Source organism: Andrena cerasifolii, chromosome 6 (assembly GCF_050908995.1).
Source record: "Andrena cerasifolii isolate SP2316 chromosome 6, iyAndCera1_principal, whole genome shotgun sequence".
Taxonomy (NCBI): domain Eukaryota; kingdom Metazoa; phylum Arthropoda; class Insecta; order Hymenoptera; family Andrenidae; genus Andrena; species Andrena cerasifolii.
Window position 1 is genome coordinate 10,811,229 of NC_135123.1, and position 25,043 is coordinate 10,836,271.

The 25,043-nt window shown below is 46.1% G+C and overlaps 1 protein-coding gene and 1 long non-coding RNA gene across 6 annotated transcripts in view; one reads left to right on the forward strand and one right to left on the reverse strand.

The window, feature by feature from the left end:
- Positions 1-5,836, forward strand: part of LOC143370384 (uncharacterized) — a 183,575-nt gene extending 177,739 nt beyond the window's left edge. The window contains exon 4 of the long non-coding RNA XR_013085608.1: positions 5,732-5,836. This is a non-coding gene — a long non-coding RNA (uncharacterized LOC143370384). The remainder of the gene's footprint in view (positions 1-5,731) is intronic.
- Sns (sticks and stones) overlaps positions 1-25,043 on the reverse strand; it is a 333,145-nt gene that overhangs the window by 178,933 nt on the left and 129,169 nt on the right. The gene's annotated exons all lie outside the window — the stretch shown is intronic.

A 25,043-nucleotide genomic window follows, 5' to 3' on the forward strand; every position in this document is an offset into this window, starting at 1 on the left:
GTCCCTTCCACCCCCTTTTTTCCATCCCTTACGCGGCCACATCTTTAAAAAAACACTTCCCGCCGCCTTTTATTTCTTCCCTCCGCCGTCAGATTACCCCTCCGTCAGACAGCAAGGGAGCTAATCTCGGCGGCGTTCCGCTCCGACGGACCCAGCCTGTCACCCTCCGCGGCCAACCCGGCCGTGGGTCCACGGGACATCGCTATCGGGCGATCTTTCGGGCCGACTTATCAACACCGATTCCGCAGAGGAGCTCGATCGACTTGTTACGTGTCCCCGGACGATGATAAGTGGCCCCCGTTTTTATCCATTCATCTGGGACTTTTCGCGAGCGACCGCGCGGACGTCTCTTTTCAGCGATGATAGGGGAGACAGGTCGACGGTGTTTGACGGTTTAACTGGTGGAGGCAGTTTCAGCAAACGCGTCATTAGGCGAGGTTGGAGAGGTTTTAATGAACTGGTGAAGTTAATGTTTCATTAGGGACAGGATCTTTAAGATTGATGGCTACTTTTTAATTATCCCTGTCAGATATTTGGGAATGTGGCGTCGCTTAGTGGTCGATGTGTTTAGGATTGAGAGAGGTGGTTCTGAATCTCGTAGAGAAATTGAATTCGTTACTTCTTAATGTTTTAAGAAAATGCAAAACGGTCTGGCTTTTTTCGAAAGAACCCCTATTTACTCGCGAATATTTGCGCACCCCGTATCCCACCAGCAATTCTAAAAATTCTAACGCTAATTCTACGTCAGCTTTTATGGGGATGTGATAAATGGAAGCTGAGGGTTGGGTAGAGGTTAATTTTTTTACGTTCGAGTCCCCTTGGATTTTAATTTCTTTAGGGCGACGAGCGCTCGCCGTGAAATAACACTTCCTGTAATAAACAGGAGTTTGACGATCCAGGAACGGACGAGAAACCATAAACGAGGGTATAGCGGCTCCCGAGGACCGTGCCTCGTGGGGCTCGTGGCAGAAACGAAGGCCTGGACTTCGCGTAGTCCTCCTCGATTTAAGTACATCGTGCTATATTTTCTCACGAGCCCTAAGACCCTCGTTTCCCGCCTCAGGTTCCGCGGATACGCGTCTACTTTACTCGCGGCTTCCTTCCTCCCGACGGGGCGCGCGTATTTCAACCCTCCCGTGCTTATCTCTCGGACGAACTTCTTCCCGTTCATGTACATATTTCTCGAATAAATTTTTGCGCCCCGCTAGGTACTCTCGCCCGCATCCACCTCCCCGTTCGTAAACTAACGGAATACAGTCGCGAAATCGGGGCAACGGGGTCGCGACTACGCGCGCGTGGCTCGAGGAGCTGAGTGATGAATTGTCATTTCCCTGGGGGTGGACGGTTGATTTCAAGACCGCTGGATTTATGGGAAACGGATGGTGATCGCATTATTCCCGTATAAATGCGCCCTTCTGTGGTTGATTAAATAGATGGCTATTTGAGGCTGATAGTCCAAGTTCTTGGAAAAATATGCGGAATTACTGTGGTAACTTGGGTTACAGGAAAGTAAAAGCTATCGGCGTCTAAGCAGTTTCCAAAGAAACGTAAAGTACTATTTTATGGGGTTACTACTTTTGCTTGCAGGGTAATGTTTGTGTTATAATTGAAATGTAAGGACCTATTATAATTATTTTCTACAGTGTCTATTTTTCTAATCGAAGCCTCAGAAATGGCCAAAAATTTCATCGTGGCAACGGGACAAGGGATGAATTCGAGTGGAGTTCGGAAGATGCGGAGCGGTAACGCGAGTTTTCGTTTGAAAATTCTTTGCATCAGCTGTAATTAAGGGGACAAATGACTAGACCGTGACAAAGACCAGGAAACTGCGAATGGATGTTTACGCACGGGGAGGAGGAATTTTTAATGACTCGTTGGAGGAGAGATTTCAAAAGACCCGCGTATTCCTTCCCATGGACGATTTCCGTGCTCCTCCCGTGGAGCTGGCGTGGATTTTAATTATTACTCGCTTCTATGGTCCTCGAAAGTTCGTCGCCGCATCGAGGAAAGCACTTGCGCGGCGTCTATCTTGATTTATATGTAGTAGAATCCTCTCCTCGTCCGCGCGATCGTATGCATACATTTCTGTGCGACTCGTCTCCACTCTTCTATAATTGAATGCTTTTGCAAGACAATTATTATAATCACTGCAGAGCGAGCAAGATTTTTCGATCGGGTTTTATGTTTCTACGGGCACGTTTCTAGTCTTCTGTGGAAATGTTCATGATCATTACGAAGTAAAAGGGCTGTAGGGGAGACCGGGGTAAAATGAGCTTTCTTAATTTATTCTTTCGCAATAGAATATATTTACAAATTTTGGTGACGTAATAAATGTGTGTAATACCACCAATGATAATTATGCACATTCAGATATCGAAAAATTGAAATTCATTTAAAAAATTAAAAATCAAGTTTTAGAGACTTCAAATTGGTTTTCTTTTCAATTCAGCTTTTTGGATAAATGAATCTTAAATGTGTTATTTTAACTCCAAAGTTTTTCTGCGTATTTGTAACAAGCTTATAAACATACATGTACACGCGTTTGAGAAAACATTAATCCTAACATTATGTTATGCTACGCACGTCATAATTACCTGTATCCTTAATTAAAACTCGTATTTTATTTCAGCTCAGTTTACCCCAGATAGTAGCTCACTTTACCCCATATATGGCATTTTCTTTTCAAGTAGAATTTTAATATACTTTAAGTTTATTTTAAGTATTGCTATTCGTCATTTATCAATAGTAATGTTCAAATTATATTATAAATATATTTCCACACATTTTTATTCAAAGAGGAAAATTTTATTCGACTTCAAACTTTTTTCGCGTCACTTTGCCCCGGTCTCCCCTGATTAATTTCAGTGTTTCGCCACTGTTCCATAGTTTAGTATTTACTTTTAACGAGTGAGGGATTATAATTAGCTTCCATACTTCTATAATTCAGTGTCACTATGGAATTATTTAGCGTTAATTTAGTAGAAAGTGGTTGCTGATTTAGTCGGGTGCATAGCCACGATGCTCACAAAAATGTCAAACAGGCCACCCGTGAAATTTCTCGAATGCCAGAATATTCCCCAACATTTGCTTGCCAAAGTCCCAAAATCGTGTAAAATGCAAAACTTTTCACAATGGACACCCGCCCAATATGGCTCCCTCTTTGTTCCCGCGATTTAACACCGTGATTGCGCCATTTGCGTTGCGAACTTCGCGGTTCGTTTGCTTCGGATCGGCACCAATCCAGAAACCGAGTTTAAAAAAAATCGTGTAAAGTTATACCTGAACTCTACTCGAAAAAATTGTATCGAGATAGGCCTACCTCTATGACCCACCGTTTGTCGAAATGGCATACAAAAACGCAACTTTATCCACTACTATCATTTCGAACGGGACTTCAAACAGATGACGCGAATTTAAAAAAAAATATATATATACTTATATATATAAACGTATCGAAAATTCTAGTCGCAAACTACGCAAGCGTCTCGCGTGAAAGGGCCCTAATTATTTCCTGAAATCGATAAGGTAACAGAGACGAGTGGCTCCCAGTGCTAGTTCTCCCTTCGCGTGTCGAATTCGTTGTTTCTTTTCAAAGCAGCCGACACCGTGAAAGGCGCGGCGGGGAAGAGAAAGCAGCCTCCGCAGTCGCCCATAAAAATTCACACGTGAATCGATTCGGCGTCGAAACTGCCGTTACAGGCTTGACGGAAGACGCGGATCGTTCCCATGCCTCAGGGCGGACACGACGACTTCCGACTCGAAGTGCCACGCTTCCCACGGCTCAATGGCGTCACTTAGCGATTATGAATCGCGACAAAAACCGCGGATGCGCGACAGTGGTTATACTGCGAATAGTTATTACGGCGCAGGTACACTTGTGGTGAAGAAAGTCAACGAAAGAAGATGACGCGTGCTATTTACTGTCTCTGTCGTTGCACAAGATAATTACGGAAGATCTCGGAGATTTCTCTTTTACCCCAAAGTGGGTGAAATTTGTCAACTACAATGCCCTGTATTTTTTAAACCGATTCGAAACCAGCACAGCGATGACTCAAAGCACCCTCCCATAATTTCATGCAGACCGATGAAATCCGCGAAAAATTGTGCAAACTATGATCGATTCGACATGGGAGTATCTAAATGATTGTTTATGAATTGATATGTATTCAACAGATACATTACACTGTGACAATACCTGCATAATTAAAAGCAGAAAGTTGTCGCATAAAAAAATATAGAGAAAATAAAAGATTTGAAAATGTACGGCTGCTTTACTTTTTCAAGAGCTTATTTATTTATTTATTTATTTATTTATTTATTTATTAATTTAACGGGACGTAACATATAACTAAGTAAGAGACAGTCAGCTATAGTTAGCAAGTATACCGGACAAAAAACATATATACACAGATTCAGAAAAAGAGAAAGCAAATATAATAGTAATCGCAAAGGTAAAGATAACAATACCACTATGGTATTTTACGTTCTAGCTCAGAAATAACTTGCGCCTTGAGTCGTTGAGGCGACCAATTAAAAGAGTTATCTGGATGTCTACTGCACAGTTGCCAAAAGTTGGAGCATCGATTGGCAAATTATTGGTACTCAGAAAATGAGGCTTCGGATTGCAAAACAGTATGCACACCTTCGACCTCACGTTCCACGAGGAATTTTCATATTTCAGCCTATAATCTAAAATTTTGAGGCAATCCACGAAATCGATCTTCGCACCTTTTTTCCTGTATAGCAACGAAAATTTGAATCCATCATTTTCTGACTTTTGTATCACTCTGACCCATCGTTTACGTTCGGCTCGAAAATGTTTTCCCAGTTATTTGCCCACATTCCTGCCAACAGTCGCCACCGACGAATTTGCGAATATCAGGCCCATGTATCGCGAGCAACCCATTGACGAGGCGGTGCTTGGTGAAAAAGGATCGTCAATTTTCCCCTGACGCGTATCCAAGCGTTTCAGATGTTCCCGTCGGAATTCCGGCCAAACAGTTCGCACGTGAACTTCCTTTCCGCTTGGAAAGCCGAAGAGGGACACGGAAAGCTGACCGTTCATTGCGCTCTTTGTTTTTCATTCCCCGGCCAGTGGCGGGCACAGCCGCGAAACGGATTTTCGCGGAACGATTCGAGAGCAGCTGCTCCTTTTTCAAAGGGGGCCTGGGCTCGGGCGAGAGATTTTCAGAACACGCGGCCGCGGAAATTGCGCCCTCGAAGCTTTAATTTGATAAAATAACCTCGGCAGAAGCACTTCAGAACCTAATTTCGAGGGAGCCGCGACCGCGCCCGGGGCGGGCCGAGCATTAAAAATTATATCAGTACAAAATTTCTGCCCGCGAGTTACTCGAGGGCTGCCGGCCAGTTAGCAGATCGATATACGAAACTCTCAAAGTCCCTCGCGTCGAATTGCAGGGGGATGGAGGAACGGAGCCACAAACGGGGTTGGACATGGAGAAACTTTCTGATAAACTTATCGTTTTGATAGCTACGCAAGACTGAAAGCTTGTGCATGAAATTTTAATGGGAAACAGTGTTACCTATTCGCTTTCATTTCTCTAATTTTCTGGATTTCTCTAAGTCTTAAGAAACTTATAGAAACCGAACCCGCGAGCTTATAGAAATTTCCCCTCGACACTAAATAGCTCTTATAAAGAGCAATCTAAACTTGAATTTGCAGGATAAATCCGGGGATTAGATTGTAAGAAACACATTTTCTGTGCTGCAGCTGCCAAAAGAGCAGATGCCAGCATATTCGGGCACAATCGAAGGAAATCGAGACATCCCTTCGCCGTTCAATTTCGTAGCGCGACAGAGGGCGAAGAATGGCGAAGCGGTATCGAGTGGAGGAAAAACTGTTGGATGGGATTGATCGGAGAAACAATTTGGGACAAGTTCCTGGGGATAGGGCGGAAATCAAGATCGCGAGCGCGAGTGCCTCGCGGATCGAGCTTCGACGGAAATCGAAAATGAAGAAAGACGGGAAAAAGCGCAGTCTCGCCGGGGCGGGATCGCTCTGGTCGTTTCAATTCCAACTTCCTCGCGGTGCGGCAAGAAGTGAGAGATGTGGGGCAACCGGCTGATCCCGATCATGCCCTCGTCTCAGAGGTGTGCGGATGTAACGCGCGTGTTAAATAACGTGGTAACGATTTCGACGAAAGTATAATCTCTCCGTTAGAATAATCGCTAAAACTTTCCTTGCAGATTTAAAACATCGCTGCTTGGTGCATCTGGCCACGCGGGTTGGAGGAGATCGCAGCATCCACTGGCGAGTTCTCTGAAATTCTTCGAAATTCTTCAACGTGAAAATGACGTGAGAAGTAAGTAAAGAAAACCGCGATGCTCCCCCGTCGACGTGGATTTTTCGCTCGGAGGTAGCCGAGATGAAAAGGAGAAGAAGAAGGGACGAGCGCAACGCTTCTAAATATCGTAGTCAGAGGGTCGCGGTGGGCCGTGCAGAAATGAAAGCAGGGTGAATGAGAAGTCGTCGCCGGCGACGTTGTCGGCAAAGGGCGGCCATTTTTCTCACATCGGAATCCGTGTAATTTTCTCGCGCGTCCCCGAACCCACCGCGTCCGCGTTTTCAAATTGAAAACAGCCGCGCGAGATGCGACGGCTGCCTGGCCTCTTCTGACGGCGTGCCTCGGTAAACGCGCATTGTGGCCGCGCCGCAGCGAAGGAGCGCGGAGGAGGCACCGCGCCGCGAGCGGCTATAAAGTTGCAAGTAGGAAGCACATGCCGAAGTTTTCCAAGGGAATTTCGATCAGCCCCTTTGATAACGGGTCCGTCGAGTCAAACGGTCGACTCGGTTGTTTGCGTCGTCCAGCAGTCGCGACAATCACTCCGCGAAGTCCAGGCTCTCGTTCCGTTCCCCTGAAGCGCTATTGTCTGGTGTCTTTAATTCTTAATCGAGATACCTCGCGGCGCGCAGCTGCTTGGAAAGTTTCGAATGGGGGTTTGCAAGGAAGTGATCGTGTGCTTGTAAGCGCTTACTGTTTTAAAGCAGCGGGGTTGAGGTGGCAGCGCAGTTCTTCGGGCTCCTTTTTTTGCCTGATCTCCAATTTAGGTGAACGGAGCGGAGGAGAGTAGCAGAGGGACTGTGATTCTTTAGTGGAGCGAAGGTCTGGGTTTGGAGGTATCGAGGGGTTTGATTTGGGAGCAGCTTGTTCGTCGAAGATGGATGCTGGCGTTTTGGAGATGAAGCAGAATCGCAGGCACATTTCACGCACTTGGAACTCGCAGGAAATTACTGCTTAGTTTCGGTTTGATATATTCATAGCATTCTCAACGTCGGATCATGTTTTAGCAGCGACATCTGAGTGGAAGTATTGTATCGTAATTAGATTTCCTGTCTCCGAAGCTGGCACGTTCAGTGGGTCGCATAAAGATCAGGGTGTTATTAGAAGTCGGTATCCTGGTTCGAGGAGGAGTGGAAAGAAAAGTTTCCTTTAAAATAAACAGCGGCTTCGCTCTTGCCTTCGGAACGTCCCCTCCTTATACTCGAACGATGGGCTTGCAACTGAATGATTTAAATAACACGGCTAGGGATGGCTGCAGGACTGGGAATCCAGTGAATATAAAATGTATCATCAGCGTGATTAATGTCCTCGCTGGTCAAATCCCGGGTGATTACTCTGGATCGTTAACCACTCTTAAAAGTCATGTTAAAAAGTCCCGCTTTATCGTTCAGCGTCCGCGTCGTTAACTACGCGGCTTTAAACGTTTTCGCTCTCGAACCAACTCGAAATCCCCGGGAATCACAGTTGAACTCGCGGGGATCTTCCATTCTTAAACATTCTATTCGAAACTGCCGCGAAAATTCAGGGAAATGATACGATCCTCAAAGTGGATAACTTCTTATATGAATCCTAGAATCGACCGTTCCAAACTCAACGAAATAACCTTCAACTGTTCTTATCGTTTTAAGGGGTCATGCTCAGTCAGGAGGTCGTAAGAAGGGTGGTCTTTCGAAATTTTTTACTCAAAAGCTATAACACATTTCTCAAAAAATCTTTTTTCCTTTTAAGGATTGCATCTAGTACCGTGCATCGTAATTTTTTTATTTAGAAATATTTATCAATAACTAAGTTATTGTCCATCACTCGAAGGCTCTCTAAATAAAAAGAAATTACTTATTATATTACATTAACTAGTATTTGAAATACTAGTTACCTTCGTTCAAATACTATTGATAAATATTTTTAAATTAAAAAAAATACGATCCACGGTACTAGATGCAATCCTTAAAAGGAAACAAGATTTTTTAAAAAATGTATTATAGCTTTTGAGTAAAAAATTTCCAAAGACCACCCTTTTTTCGGCCTCCTGACTGAGCATGAGCCCTTAAGGGCTGTCTGGCTGTTGTAGGTTAGGAAGGTTAAGAAGGCTGAGCTTTCGCTGACATTTCTTTCAATAAGTGCCAGAAAAGTTGGGACGTGATGCGAGCCGTGTCATTGGAGGAAACGTGGCCTGCATTATTAAGAATGCCCAACGAACGTAAGGGAATGATCAATGCAAATTCTCGGGCTTGAAACTTCAAAGACGTGCTCGACTTCGAGCCCTAACGAAGCCGTTGCCCTTACTTAAAATTCCCCGTCGACGTCCATAAACCGCGATTAACAATGTTGCAAACTGAAGCTTGGAACGCAACAGTACCAAACTAGTTTGCGAGCTCTGAGAACGTCTCGCCTGCTGGAGACAACTTATTCTTGGGCCCTTCGCAGGGCGCTGCTGGCTTCCCTTCAGTGTTACTCGATGACCGTGATCGTCTAATCTACATTCCACGGTTAACGAATCGGATGGTTAGTTTGAATAGCTTGGTGCGACCATTGGAGAACGCTGTATGAGATATCGTAGACAGAATGAGGGATCTAGTACGCAGAAGTCGCGCGCGTGTTTCATTTGCAAATTCTGAATTGCGTGTTCTGTGATCTGAAATTTCTACCGATCCGAGATGAAAAGAGAAATCCTAGAAGGAGGTTAAATAGCTGAACTTTAAGACACCCTAGAAGCACGGTATATACATCTTCTCCAAAAACTTTCGTGAGAGAAGTTAAGAAAGGGAACCTATACCCTGAACGGAGAAAACTGAGGAATTCTCTAAGTATCCACAATTTAGCACCAAACTTGTTCAACCCTCAAAGAAACATTACCCAGCCCTCCAATTCCTCCTCTACATAATCCCCACCGAGCAAATTCGTAAAAGATAATGGAACTAAACCAACACGTCCTAGCCTAGGAAGCTTAAAAATAACCAAGGAACCTCGTCCCACGCGTTGGCCAAAGAAATCTAAAGAAATCCAAACCCCCCGCGCGCTCAAGGCCGCGGCGCCAAACTCGTTGATCCCTCAAAGACACATCATCCAATTCCTCCAATTCCTACTCTGCATACCCAGCGTCGGGCGGATTCCTGGGGAATCTTGAAAGGGGCCTGAATAACTGAACCTCGAGTCTCCGCCGGCGGCGTCTACGCTACGTGTACATAGTTCCTCGGCCACGGTGCAGTCGCCCCGGAGAGCGAGAGATGCGTCGCGCCAGCACGGCTGCATGCGTGAACAAGCCGCAACAGTGCCGAAGGTGGGGTCCCAAGACAAAAGGAGGGAAAAGGGAGGCAAAAGGGTGTGCCGCGGGAGACGACGTTCGTACTCTTGCCATGCAATTTCAATGGAGTTATACTTTCTTCGAGGGAGCACCGGAAACCCAGTCTGATCCCTGTACCCCGGACACTGATGGTGTTGGTACCAGTAGAGGTGTATTGATCGGTGGGTGGCGGAGCAGTACGCTTCTTCTCCCTCCCGCCCGTTCCGCGCCGTGTAATCCTTCTTTTTCCTTTGTCCCCCTGTTCGTCGGCCGCAGCGCGAGCTCGTTCCTCTCGCCACCGTTATTCCCACGATGGCCAGTGTCATTTGTAATTAATTTGGTCGGTGACGTCGGGCCGCGCCAGCCACCTGCCCGGCCGGAGGATCGTTGCAAACGATTCGGCGGAATGCACGGAGATCGAGTGTCGCGCGTCTTTTCCCGTCGGCCAAGTACGTGGCTGGCTGCTGATATTTTCCTCCGCTGCCGCCGGTTCAGCGCGGAGACGGGGGTCCCGGAGAGTCGACCACCCTCTGGGGGAACGTTTGCTCGATACGTGCGGTACGCGCAGATACGGGGAACGAGCCAGGGCGAAAGGTGTTTGGGAGACGAGCTGTGAAATGGATCGGCCGCGGGCCACCGCTCCCGCCTTCGCAGAAACGCGCTTTTCACCGTCCGCAGGGTAATATACGACGCACAGTCCCTCGGATCGTTTAATTGGTATCTGCGCTGACTGCACGTGGGCTTTTAACGGGGGGTGGGTAAATGGTGCGATTCTGCGGGGCTGGAGGATGTTCGAAGGAGATCCCTGATGAATCCTCGTTTCGACTCTTGGGCAGTAATTTCTTGAGGCTGCAGAGAAGCTTTGCGAGGTCCCTCGATGCGGCGCAGCTGACGAGGATGGAAAGGTTCGAGGGCCTAGTTTGATTTTAGGTGATCCTCGTATGGTTGATTCGCAAGGTGGACTGGTGTAAACAAACACGCTGGGAGAGTCGATTTTCCGGTGGAACGTTCCGCTTCTAAGAAATTTCATTAAAATCAGAGGTTGAGGTGGACGGTATTGGGACGTCCAGCGGCGAGGGAAATACGACTCGGCGCCCAGGCGGCGACCAACGGCGCAGGGAAATTATAGAGAAGATTGCAGGGGAAACAGAGAGAGAGATGTGTGTGCACGCGCAATAAAAGTCACCGTCGCAGTAAATTCACCTGTTACGTCGGCTCACGGCCCGTGTAACACTTTAATCTGCCCCTTTCCCGTCGCTCACACTTCGGTTGAATTAACACGGCCACGGCGGTACCGCCGATATTAATGAACCGCCACCACTTGGCGAGGATTCCTCTAAATAATACTGGACTTTACCGCGTGAGACTCGTAAACCGGCTTGTGCCTTTCCCTGGAATACTTCCACGTGTTTCTTTACAGCGTCTGCAGTCGGAGGAAGATCAACTGCGTTCGCAACCAGCATCGTGCCTCCGGGTTGTAGCGGGAAGGATTTCTAGTGCTGTTTTTGATCCTGCTGGAGCGAGGCTTTTGTTTCAGGCGCAGACTTGCGCGGGGGTTGGTTGAAAATTATTACGGAGGGATAAACTGTAAGTAGACTTGAATGGAGAATAGATATTTAATGCTGAGGTAGAGCAATGAAGTATTTTCAGACGGAACACGTGTTTTTTGAAACACCCTTGCATATCTTTTATGAATATAATATACAAAAAGAATTAATCACCCCTTGTTCAAAAACCTCTGCAGCCACTTCGAAGTGGATTGAATTGATATTGGAATACCGTGCTGAAGTTTCAATTAAAATAGCTGGAGAATTTTCTTGTTGACAAATTTCAATTCACCTTTGAGAAAACTAGTAATTCGTACAGCGGAAATTCTTGTTGGTGGGTGTGCACTGCGAAACAGTTAAAAAAAAGAAGAGAGAGACTATTTAATGAATGTTTCACGCGAACTGTATACGTGTATACTTTTATGTTTCATGCTTCCTGTAAACGATCAAGCAGCTTTTGACGAAATTAATCTCGCGTTTTCGAATGTTTCATTTCCCCTTGTGAAAGCAGTAATAAATGCTTTATTTGCGAACGGGAATGGTCAATTCTGACTGGGACGCTGAGCGAATATTGCTCAAATATTTAGTTAACTTTTATTGGCGACTAAAGTAAAACAAAAACGTTGGCTTGCCAATAAAAAGAAAGTTCCCGGCGAACCACTGAAGCCAAACAAATTTACACGAGTCAAATAACTTTTTCTTATCCTGGGAAATCATTAATTATCCTTCTTTGTCAATAGATGGGTGAACGTTATTCTTTTCTTATATCACAAACTTTTATATTTCACATTACCCTGTATTGTAATTAAAATAGACGATTTCAATATTGACCATCCTTTGTCTGATAAATGCAAAGTGATAAATTAACCTGTGAAAATTCGGCTATTTTCCGATTTTGCGTTATAACTCGCGAAATGTAAGAGATAGAAAAAAAGTTTCAAGACAAAAGTTACTTCTTTTAATTAGATCTATCATTTGGTAAAAAAAAGTATTTGACAGTTCACGAGTTATGACAGAAAATCGGAAAATAGCCGAATTTTGAGAGGTCAATAATTCCACCCCCTTAGAGTGAATTTGGGCAGCAAACAAAAATTGCGTTGTAATCAGGAGGAAATTCTCTACATATTCACAGTTTCAGAATTTTTTGAATTTCCGAGTTCGGGATGTTCCCTCGTGAGCACAGGTCGAACAATTGAGTCAGGCGATCCCACCAGTGCAATAATACAACACTGGTGACAGCATTATTGCCTATTTCGAAGCGATTCGAACTTCTCGTCGCAACAAAAATTTCCCCGAAACATTCCTGTACCCATCTCCCTCACACACCAACCCTAGTCAGTTTCCAATTATTCATGAATCGACGACGATTCCTTTCTATCCTCCCTAGTCCCCCGGCGGCGTTCCCTTCTTTGACTATCGCCTAGCCGAGGCAGAACAAAACAGAGCGTTAAACTCGACCGTCTACTTCTCTCTCCCCTTGTGTTTGTTCCGTCGCGCTGGCTATATGTTATTCCTACGGTTCGACCATCGAACAAAAGGCGCGGAAAACGGAGCAGCGATCCAGCTTCTCCGCGTTCCACCTACTCCCAAACCTCCCCCTAGCCCCTGGCCCCGGCCATTTTCCCCTTTACCGTGCCGCCGGTTGGCGCGTTTTCCTATGTTTCGCTCGCCGAATACCTCCGGGGACAGCTTAAATCGGGACGCGGCAATAAACGAGCCCCTGTCTCGGGGCTATCTTTCATGCATCGCATGCAGACGGGCCCCGCGCCACCCTTTCCGCGCTCTGGCTAATCGACTATTCCCGTATCCACTCGCCCCTCCACATCCGCGTAACTGGCTAAATGGCGCTGATGCGGCGACCACCGACACTGCGGACTAGCACTTTCAGTTTGGGGGATGAATACGCGTGTAGCAGGCTCCTAGACTACCCTTAAGCTTCCTCCTTCTTTGGTTGTTAAGATTAGCTTGAGTTGTTAAGGAGAAGTTTGTACAAGTGCGATCTTTTGAGTGAGATCTGGTTTCGCCCGTTGCTGGAAGAGGATTGATTTTCATTTAGAATGTAGGCACATATTAGGTATTGGTTAGTGCCGGATGTAGATGAATTTATAAACCTCCAATTAAATCTTAATATAATTTATATCAAAATAATTACCTAATCTTTAATTTTCAATTAAATTTAACACACGATTATTTAACTTATAAACCTAACACAGACTCTTTTCTTATGCTCAAGATATATCCCGGCTCTTCCACAATTTCACCCTCGATTAATTTCAAGGTATATCCTCGCACTCCCTTCAATAATACACCGCAAATGAATGAACAGAATCTTCAGTTTAGCGTCGAATTCGCTCCGAAAGTCAGGAACGAGCGTTCCCCTCGCCCCTCCGGCCACTCCCGAATGACAAACGGAAACGTCGAGTCCCCCGGACCGTTGGAAACGGTGAAAAGGAAACGCCTTTAAGGAAAATACGACGGGGACAATTAATCAGCGGCAGGGTATCGAGGCGAGCGCGACTAGCCCCTTCGATCACTGTCGCGGCGACAAACGGAAAACAGGAGGACCGGGGGCGAACGGTACAGCGGCAAAATCCGCGTGACCCTCCCGCCCCTTTACCGCGGCGCGCCAACCAACAATGTAACGGGCAACGAAATTAATTTCCCGGGCGCAATCATGTTAACGCAATAACAGAGGTCAAAGTAGACGTTAGCCCGTTAATGCAGAAGCTGGCTCAGAAGCAAGTAAATCAGGTTAGCCCCGCGCTGATATTTTTATGCAATTAGCGCGTGCCTCGGTGTTCGTTACGCGGCAAAACGAGCAACTTTGACGCTTCCTAGAGTACCGCAATATCTGTACCTCCCATTGCTACACACTCACAATCAGACTCGTTCCTGTCGCCTTTATTCGACATTCGTAACGAACCTCATCCAATAACGAAATACCCGACGCGTGAACCTAGGTCAGGATTTCGTTCGACTGACAAAATCTTGTAAAATGTAGTTAGCCATTTACACATGTATGTTCCATACGAAATAAAACCACTGTCAATCCATTAACAATTGGCGTCGTCTAAATTGATTAATTCTCTCAATTCTGTGATCCTATAGTGTGCTAAACAATAGCAAGCACAAATCTAATAAGTAAATTACTCCTTTTCAGAACTACCATATGTTTATAAACGAATAAATAAGAATTGAACTTGCACGTACTATTTTACTTTTACCAAAATGTTTCTAACTATATTTTAAGGTCTTTGCATACATTCAAACTAATTACAATAGCCAATCACGTAAAGGGCGCAGTGTGCCGCTTGCAATAGAACGTAGCGCTACAAACACCTCGTACTCGAAATGGCAATTTTGTTCACGCTAGATGTAATATCTAGTATACAAAAGGAAATTATATGCGTATTAGATATGTTTTGTTTAGAATTTTATTTCTAGATAACTGGAGAACTACGTTTCCCTGTAGGAGGACACCTTACTATAAGTAAACTTCAATAATAATTATATTTGTTAATTTGTAGGAAATACAAATTCTGATTTATCCGTATTTTCGGTTCGGCTGTGAAGTATAAGAAAATAAATTTGCATAAAAATAGATGAAGATTTACAAGAATTATTAACAAAAAATAACAATTTTTTATGTATTATTTAAACAAATGGACTTCTTGAAAATCTGGCGAGTCAGTCATATTTCGCATTCAAAGACACAAAATTCGTCCATTGACATTATTCCCCTATCTCTAATAGTTCTCGAGATATTCCACAAAAATGATTTTTCAACCCTAACTTTGAACGCAGTTTTCACCCCCCAAATACGAAAACGGGGAAAAATAAAAAAACACGTATTTCTTATTTTTCGCTTAGACGGACACCTAAAATACTCCCCTTGTGAGACTGAACCAAGAGTCGCCCAGAGAAATGAATTGTTAAATCGATGCATTGGTTCCTACGACACTTCGATACATGATAAGTCGTTCTTTGTCGGGAGACAAGCGAGCGTGGAATTTAATCAGCTGGAATGGTACCCATAATTGTCGCCTGTTTCTCCACCAAGCATTTACAGCGAAGCTTTTTTTGCCAGCCCCAGGAGACAAGCGAGCGTTTCCACTGGCTGGGTATGCTCATTAATTGACATTATGTTTGTTCGACGTGATTCATCGCGACGATTCGGACGAATCTGATTCCAGCCGGCAGCCGATCGATATCGGAGCCGGGAGATGGGGGGCGACTGATAGCGCGCCATTAATGACACTCATCTGGCGCAAAATTTGATCCGTCGTCGCCCATTCGAGGTCGTTTCGCCTCGCTGGAAACGAAATCGAGTTGTCGGCGACGGTGCGTGACCACCATGGCAGCGGAGCATCACGAATTTTAGGGGAGATTCGGAAAGGGGATGTGGGAATTTAAAGATGGCTAAGCTTCGTAACGCTGTGGTCAATTTTATAATCGATTAGGTGGTACCAAGCTTTTAATGCTCCTCTGTAATGCACAGTTGTGTTTCACGAAAGCTACGAGGGCGATCAAAGCAATTTATTCCGCATCTGTTTTACCTGTGCTTTCATAAGGAATGGCTTTCTATCGATGACGTAACGATCGACTCTAGATACGAGATGAACGAAGTTATTGTAATAATAGAAGAGTCCAGGTGACGGCGAGAGGTCAGAGGCGACTTTAATTTCCACGAATAAAATTTGGTGGTGAGACCGATATTATATGACGCGACGAGTCGATAATCCAATCTGGGAGCAGCGAGGCGCTGGCGAAATATCAAAATATGTGGACGGGAGTTAACTCAATTTGGAAAAAGTAGATTAATCCACGGTCAGGTTTGCCTGTCTCGTTGAAGGCCCCGACACTAATACGGGGGACTAATGGCGAGCGAGTTACAGCGGACAGTGCGCAAACGGAACGGTTGGACGCGCGATTGAAAATCGGCTTGGCGGCTGGCTGCGTGACCCATTAAAGCCGGGGAGAAAGAATGGCAAATGCGAGCGCGAAAGCAACGTATCAGGAACGTGACTTTCGACTACCAACTGGTAGCTGGTACACGTTGAGAATATCTCGACACTTGGAACAACTGGGTCCAAGAAGACGTAGTAATTAAAGGTTCTTTCTTGACTTGGAAATTTGCAAACCCGTAGTTGGAGGAAGCAAATATCCTCGCTTCTATCGTTACATAGAAATTGCCCGATTCCGTGTAGAAAATTTGTCCGTGCCCGGTTCTGTAATCCCAATCAGTAATTCCACTGATAGCAGCGAACGCCCACCTACTATCAGTAACCCAATCCACAAAATCACTCTCTGCCTCAATAATATCCATTACCTTCACTACAATCAACCTCGGCAAGAAGCGAGCTCGTTCAACCCTACAACACAAATTCACCGAAGCGGAATAGGCACCCTACTAGCCAGCACGATCAAAAAGAACATCGGATGGTATTCATTCCAATCAGCCACCCCATCGACGTCCCCCTAAAAAGATCATCCCGGCGCCGTGAACACGCACCGAATCAATGAACATTTTCCTCTCCCTGTGGACGGTGATCCCTGTAAACCTCTTCTACGCAGCATCCTTCAACAATCGAAGGAAGCCCTGTCGATAATTAATCTACTTCCGTCCTCTTCGGGATCGGCGGGACGGTGGCAAAGGTAAGTACGTGTCCCCTGGTTCCACGAGGTGCATCCTCTGCCAGCGACTCGGAGGATCGGACCTCGACTCAGCTGGCAGCTAAAGTTTCACTTTAATCCAGAATTCTCGCCAGTATTTCTCGATTCCCCACGGGGGCACGGCGCGGCAGAGAGCGTAGTCGTGCGAAACGGGGATGGAGCCGGGAGCACGGTAAGGGCGGAAGAGCGCGTGAAACAGAAGGGAGCGACGGCGAACCCTTAGATAATGGAACGGGCGTCGTGACGCGAGCTCCAACGGTCAAGTGGAAAAGCGATCGAGTCGAGGCAATAAAAGGGTAGCTGGCCTCGTTAGAGCTACCCCCTGATTAATCGACGCTAATGTCTCGACACGCCGCCGTCGCGTTTGTGACCCATCCGAGGGGAGTTTGGGGCGATGCTTCGGTTCGACTAGCCTGTTCCCTACTAGACGCCAACTACGTAGTTGTTTTTTGTCAACTGGATCCAACGACAGCTTCACCCCTTGGCCCAGGACTATGAACCATAGGAATGACTCTTGAGTTACGGGGTGAAGGTTTGAAGGGTGGAAGGTAAGGCGTTAAAGGAGAAAACGGAAGTGTGCGTTTCGTCCTGGGGAAGTGTACCACTTTCGACAAATTCCGGAACATGCCGACGTGAAAACATGCCGAAACTATGCACAGAACGCGAATGCAATTTATCCACCTTCCGTTGCTCTACCTTAACAATTCTGCTACTCAAGTTAGCTGAAATTCACTTTCTTGTATTCGAATATCAGTCCTTTCACAGCCACTGGCAATGCTTTCGAGTTTGAAATTTTAAAATAACGCTGGTGCTCGTAGCTGAAGATAGAAGAAGGTCGGCGTCCTTTAAGAGGACGATCGGGAGGCCGACAAGAGGACGGTGTGGTACCGAACGCCGTTGCGTTCGGACGTGCGGGTTGCACTCCTGTATTCCGATATCCTCATAAAAAAAACTTCAAAAAAGTAAAAAAATTACGCCAAGTACATGAAAAAGTCGAGGACGAAAAAGAGTATCACAAAAAAATAGAAGGTCTGGGTTAGGTTACCTTTATTCGGAATAACTGTTATAAAGAACCTAAATATCAGACTATATAAATAGAAGTTACGGTTCCTATATAGCTCTATAACTTTTATTTTTTAGGTTCTGTAACTTTTATTTTTTAGGTTCTATATAAGTTACAAAGCGGTTATAGAACCGATTCTTGTAACGATTGTACAGAATTTTACAGTGAATGAAATCACAACATATTACAACTATAGATTACTCTGTGTAACCAAATTGTTTAAAAATTATTATAAAAAATTAAAAGTTATAGAGCTATGTAGGAACCGTAACTTATACTTATGTAGTCTGATATTTAGGTTCTTTATAAGGGTTATTCCGAATAAAGGTTCTTCATAACTCTTTCAAGAACCGAAATCTTTATAATAACGGTTTCAAGCCCTGCTACATACACTGCGTTCCACATTAGAGCATACTCGTTTCGCGCAGGGATACACTGATTGGTAGTAAACCGGCAGGGAAGCCGGCGAGCTGCGCAGATCGGTCGCAAATCGGTATGGGCGTTGGTACGCTCTTATATGGAACGCAGCGTAGCTCCGTATAAGGAAATATAGTTGCGCAATGTGTACTCCCGCTTATTATTCTACCCTTTGCGTCAGGGTGGCCTGCTGTGGAAACGCCCCGGCGCAGCAATATGATTAATCCCCATGGAACTATGTATATTCTTCCGCTTATCGTTCGCAGTTCAAGCTTTCTTCCGACCGCCACAGTACGGACAAAGAATCTAAAGAGCAGCAAAGGAGAACGATGCACCAGCAAACCCGGTTGACATTCCCCTAAATCACCTAGCCCTCGCTGCCGCGGGCGAGAACGCTGTATAATCGTCTGAAAGTGATTCCGCCCGACCCGTTCTCCCTCCAGCCGGTCTCTAATTCACCGAATTACGAGGGAACAAAGGGCAGGTCGCGGCCGACAGAATTATTAAGGGCCGTTTGTCCCGATACCGCGAAAAGGACGGCCGGCGTGGTCCTCTTTCTTTCGGCCGGTTACAATCGCCGAGGGGGTGGCCGGCGTCCAAAGCACGGGGTGGTTTGCGCGACAGCCACGCCTAGTCCGCCACCTACGGCGCCCGGGTGGCCGCGGTGGCCTCGCGGCGGAGCGTAAATCGCGTCCTCGTTGTCGTCCACCTCGTCGCCGTCTAATTCCAAATAATTCTCGCGCCCTCCTCCCCTAAACGCTGTTACTTCGCGGCGCGTCGGAATGGCCCCGGCCGGGGCTAGCTGCTCGCTCGAGGTGCTCCGTGCAGATGCTGCAAATCACCGAGACAAAACAGTCGTCGCCCTATAAAGTTTGCCTCGTGCCTAGCTCTGAAACGCTGCTTCGAGAGCTAGCGTCCAGCCTCCTCTTTCATCCCCCTCTCGCTCCCTGCAGCCTCCGCGAAGCCACCCGTTCCCCGACGGTACGTCCTTCGCACAACTGGTGAACGGACCAGCGCTGGAAGAACTGGCGACCGCGGAGCGAAATCAGACGGCAGGTTCGCTGGTGACTGCGCTAATTATCCACGTCGCGGGACAACGATGTAACGATGCATGGTTTCGGGGCTGACGGCGCGAACGTAGCCATCCCTCGTTCCGTGTGTTCAGTGCGTAGCGACACACTTGGAAGCCCGGCCATCCGCGGGGAACAGGCGTGAACGCAGTTGGGGGTGTTTAGTCGTGAAACGCGATAATTAACCGTTGAGAACGCGGTTAACTGGGCTTCCCTTTGTCGCGACGCCTCGGTGGGCCTTGCTCTGGGAGCTCGACATATTTCTGGTTATACCGGGGGTGTGGATTGGCTTCGAATATTGTCGGGCGTTCGAAAGGGTGGAAGAAACTGGAGGACTAGGGGGAGGTGGCGGGAAATTTCGGATGAGATTGGTTTTGCGGGTTCTGCTTGCGGTTCATTGTGATGGGCCATGCTCGGAGTCCTAGATTATGGGGTCGAGGGGGTGGGAAAGAAAGTTAGAGATTGAAGGGGGGAGGAGTGTAGGATGTAGAGATTTAATTAGAAGATGATGTTAGTAGAAAGCGATAACACCTTGGGTCTGGAGACCGAGGATCCTTGGAGGGAATGGGGGAGATTCTTAGGAGGCGTTCCTCGCGAAAGAAATGTTCTGAGAGTAATATGGAAGTAAATGGGAGGATTCATAGTAGTTCAAGTCCATTAGTATATCATCGGATCTTCCGTGCAACTGATTCTTGAAAGCCGGGGAACTGGTACATACTCCTTCGAGATAGCAGGCTTTAATCCCTGCGTTTAATATTAATTCCTTCGCTCTGCCTTCGATTGATGTGTTATATACCTCGCCTGCATTAATAACGTGCCTGAATAAACCACGTGGGCACTAGATATTGGTGTTCCATTGCGTACTGGCACGTAGGATGGTAGTACTTTCCTTGTTTCCTCGATTATCATCGAAATTCCGCGAATAATAGGCGCCGTTCCACCCCCGAAATTCATTTCCGACTCTGCAATTAATCGCGCCGAAAAACATTCCTCGCTCCGTGTATCTTCGCCCGCGTCGAAATTATCATCCAGTTATTATAGAAAGCGGGGAGCGGCGGCTTCCCCAGACCACTTTTATAATAAAAGGCATCCAACTTCGGTAGGTGGATCGTGTATTAACTAACTTGAACCGAGCGTAATCGATCTTAAACTTGGGCTGGGAGAATTACTCGTGTACACTGTCGACCAACTGAAAGTCCTGCTCAAAGTTTCAGATAGGATCAGATAAAATATGATACGATTAAGGTATCTCGCAGTGGCTGATGAATAACACTGGAAATAAACTTTGTCGTTTTGTCGCCGAAAGCTGCCCATTTATACCGATTCAAAGTTTACCGTATAGTACAGCGGTTAAGATATTTTTCAAATGTTTAAATCACTCACACGCTCGGTGAATCTTGTATGCAGCTTTGGCTCACAGGTATTTCCCAAAGAAGAATGTAAAATGATTACCGGAATCCCTTACCTGTAACAGAGAAATTATTAATCTTTAGATTATTCTCCACCCGTTTAAATTTTGTTTAGGGTGACATTTAAGTGCTCTACTTTCCCCCATACTTTCTGCACAGTAGCTAGAGGAGTTTCTGAAAATCGGGAAAAAATATTTATACGAAAGATTTACACCTAAGCCAGGAACAATATATTCAACGAAATATCGTTTATGTTGGTACAAACTTATCTCATCAAACGAACCGGCTTTAGAAGTTCTATTTTACGGTATATTCGTTGAATATGAAACTCGATGAAACCCGAAGCATAGTCCCTGGTGACATAGAGCTGCAAAGGATTAAAATTCTGCTGAACAGGATTTAACGTGGCTGGGATACCTCGTTATCCGGCTTTACCACTGAAAATCGACGCAATCAACTGATGACTGAGCGATGATTCTTCGGAGAAACGTAGCTCGTGTACCATCCATTAACCATTTCATCAATGACCGTAGTATACTTCAATAAAAGCCACCTCAGCGAAGTTGAAACGATCAATTTACCTTTCCCAATAGCTTTGCAGCGTAATCCAACGGTTTCATCGTTAATTCTTTTCTACTTCGAGCAGACATTCTGCGGGATACCTCGAGTATCGAAATTTCTATTCCATTTGAAATCAGGGTAGCGATATTTCCCGCAACTTTGTCAGAGGCAGATTTATATGGGGTTAAAAAGGAAATATCTGCAGGAAAGGATTTGTTGAGAAGATGAGCGAGTCGTTACAAATGCACGCAATTTTCGTGTCTGCGCCGTTAAGGCGGGTAGTTTGGGCGAAAGGAGGCATGTTTTGATGAATTTTTCACAGAGAAGCAAGTGCATAAACAACGTTCCATACAGTTTAGCGAAGAAGAGATGTAGAAAATGGCTTTCGCCACTGGGAGCCGAGTCGTAAGTCGGATAAAAATTCCTTTGAATCGCTGGTAACCCAGCTCCTCCGGTTCGCGACCTAAATTTCCGCGAAACGCAACCAAGTTCCTTGAAGTGAACTTTGTATTCATAACGGGACGATGGAAAAAGCGAAGACGTCGAAGCCGCGGGAAACTTTCCGCCTGTTGTTCCGATTCCCTTGCATGGTAATAACGTTTTCAGAACTTAATAATGGCCGTTCGTACGAATTACGCATAACGAATGCCGCGCGCGAGATTCTTCTCGTCTCGCGGGAAAGTCTATTCCCCGGCACTAATCTTAATCCCCGACTTGGTAATTCTAAAACGAGGCAAACAAACAAGACGCAATCAACGTACTTCGAAACTCCAATGTGGCGCGGGATACCTCGAAGCGTACACGTAGCAGCCTCGAACTTCGCTCCTAGGCAACGCATAAAAACGTTTTTGAAAGTCGAAGGTCTAAAGAGTAGTTACAGCTGGACGTCGGCTCTATAGCTCATCCCTAAATTACGTATCTGCCGAGGTACTTTGCTAACTGCGATAAGGAGACTTGAGCTTCAAAGCTGAATCTCCCTTTAAAATATCGTTGAAAATTATGGTAGCGGAGGATTCGTCTTAAATTCATTTCAAAAGCCCAGCAGCTATCTTCCACGGGGTCCTAAACATCAGAGAGACGGTAGAGCGCATTCCACCAGATCCAATAGATCAGTGAATTAAAAGAGGTAGGAAAACTACAACGAATCTACTCAAGACGGGCCTTCCATCGACTCGAACCACTTGGCATCCGTGCCCCCATTACTACCCCTACCACCCTCTCGAGCACCCCGTTGCATTACGCAATTCCAATGCACCCAGAATCGCCCTTCCAGCGGGCGGCTTCGTTACACCCACCCAAAAAAAAAAAACTCGCATCCCCTTCCAGAAAGGGGCCGACCCCAGAATCGAATTAAAATTCTAACTCGCCCGTATCTACCAAGGACTCCATTTTACTACAGCAGAGGCGTCCAAAGGAAGCCCGCAGACAGAGAAGAGGCTCCGCGGATCGGGAGGCACCTGAGGGGTGCGCAGACACCAAGGGATCAAGGGAACCGAGGGGGGCTGAGAGGGGTCTGTAGACAGACGCAAGTGGAATGCATCGACCTGGAAAAGAAACGTGCTTCTTTTTTTTATATATATATATATACATATATATAAAAAAATATATATATATCGCAGGTGGGGACAGGTGGGCAAGAGTGCGGTGAAAGGAAGCACGCCCGTTTGTATCTCCTTTCTAGCGTAGCCGGGACGCCGCTGAAGCACCGCATACCTCCGGGGAGAATTCCGCCGTTTGATGTTCCGTGTCCAACAATGGCTGCCTACCCCAACGACGGAATGGATTCTACACGTTATAACGTGTCTAAACGACAATGAAGCCCGCGTTTCGCCGACGATGGCAGCAACCCTCTGTGCCCAAGCGCCCTTCGCCCAACCCCTTTCCCTCTGTCCCGGCAACTTCGCCCCAGACGGCACACACCTGCCATGGTAAACTACAACGTTCAGGCCGGTGCGCGAAGATCGCCCGGGCGCTTTTCAACTTCAATCGCTGGGCCGCCCCTGAAAATGGCCATCGCCGGGCAACGTCCGCCGCCAGCTTGCTGCTTGCTTTCGGAGGAAAGGACGGGATGTTTGGCTTTTCCTGTGCCGAGGTTGTAACCGTGTTCGGACCTTTTCTAGACCGCGCTTCATGGTGCGACGCGCCAGACAGAGGATTTTTGAGGGTCGCGCGGAGGGAAGCTTTGGGTGTTATGCACGTAAATGCTCGCAGGTAATTGCAGAACCGTTGACGTACAGACATGAATGAATGGATTCACGTTCGTGCGCAATGGTGACGAAATAAATGACTCAGAAGAAGAACGCTAAATACAACTAACTATATTACGAAGTGTAACTTGTACAATGAGAATTTGACTGTTGTTGTCTCTTCGAGAGATCGTTCGGAAGTTCCATAGCGTCACCCGTTTACCGAAAAACGGACGCTTGAACTGGCCATTTGATTCGTCTTTTAGACTTGCCGAAAAATCGCGCGGGAGAAGCAGCCGAGAATGGACACTTGGGTACCATTCTCGACGTGCTTTATGGCCCTTTACCAGGCCTGCGAAGCGATCATCTGGTCGACAATCGACCAGTGCCGTTACAGAAAAAATCTATCCCTGAGCATCTACACGGTGTACAAGAATCTCATACATTTCCGTCACTCACTCTTCAGTCGTGCTTCAGCATTGGGTATCAATCGAGCGCGGTGTCGGGGGTGTGGATGCTACTGTTTTGCTGCGCAACGTTTGGGGTCCGGCTGAAGGGTGGTAGCTTTAGTTGCTTTGTGATAGATTTTTTTTAATTTATTCGAGCTTTTTGGGGAGTCTGTGTGGAATGGTATATTTCTGTGGAACTGCTTAGTGGTTCTTCGCGTAGGGTTCTGTGTAGGACTAGCTTCAGAAGAATTTTGTTTTAGTTCTGAAACCGGAGATTTGTTTATACCTAATCCATTTATCCCCTTCTTAGGTATCGAATGATTGTGCATCTAGCCTGTTCGATGAAAGAATCGATGCTTTCAAGTGGTGTGATTTACTTGAAAAGCTAACTACACCTTCTCCCCGGAGAGATGACTTTTCTCCAGCGCGAGACCGAAAGAAGCAAGTACATGGATCGAGGGAGCTGGCTTGAGCTGTACCGAGAGAGCCAGATTGTTGGTGCAAGGATGCTACGAATATTACACTATAAATCGACAACGAAGCGTAGCTGGCACCGGTGAAATGAGTTTAGCGGAGATCAGTAATGGTCACATACATCTCAGCCCGCCTGGGACCTTGGAATCGAACCGAGAATGGACTTGGCACGGAGGCCCCTCATATGTTAATAAGTGTAGAGAGCTATGAGAGCTTTTATGGCCCGAGAGCTTTCTGCGAGAAAGGCTTTTCGATGGTTAAGGGGATGAAAAGTGTCACTCTGAAGATTTTCATCGACAACTTCAGGAACCTGGAACATAGCGCGCTTAAGACGTGTGTGACTGCTTCAAACTTTCTTACTTTCAACCCTCTGCAACTCCAAATGACTTTAAAGTAGCATATTATCTGTGATAACGTTAGAATCGCAGACCTGTACTTTGCAATAAACTATTCTTGAAATGGAATTAAAATGTTCCTGTCAATTTATACCGTATATTATAAAATTCCAGTTATAAATGAACGAAATCCTCGAACAAGCACCCGCATAGTCGCCACTACAGCCATTCTTAAACGGAATCTGCATCGGACAAAAAGGAATACTCCTCGAGAATT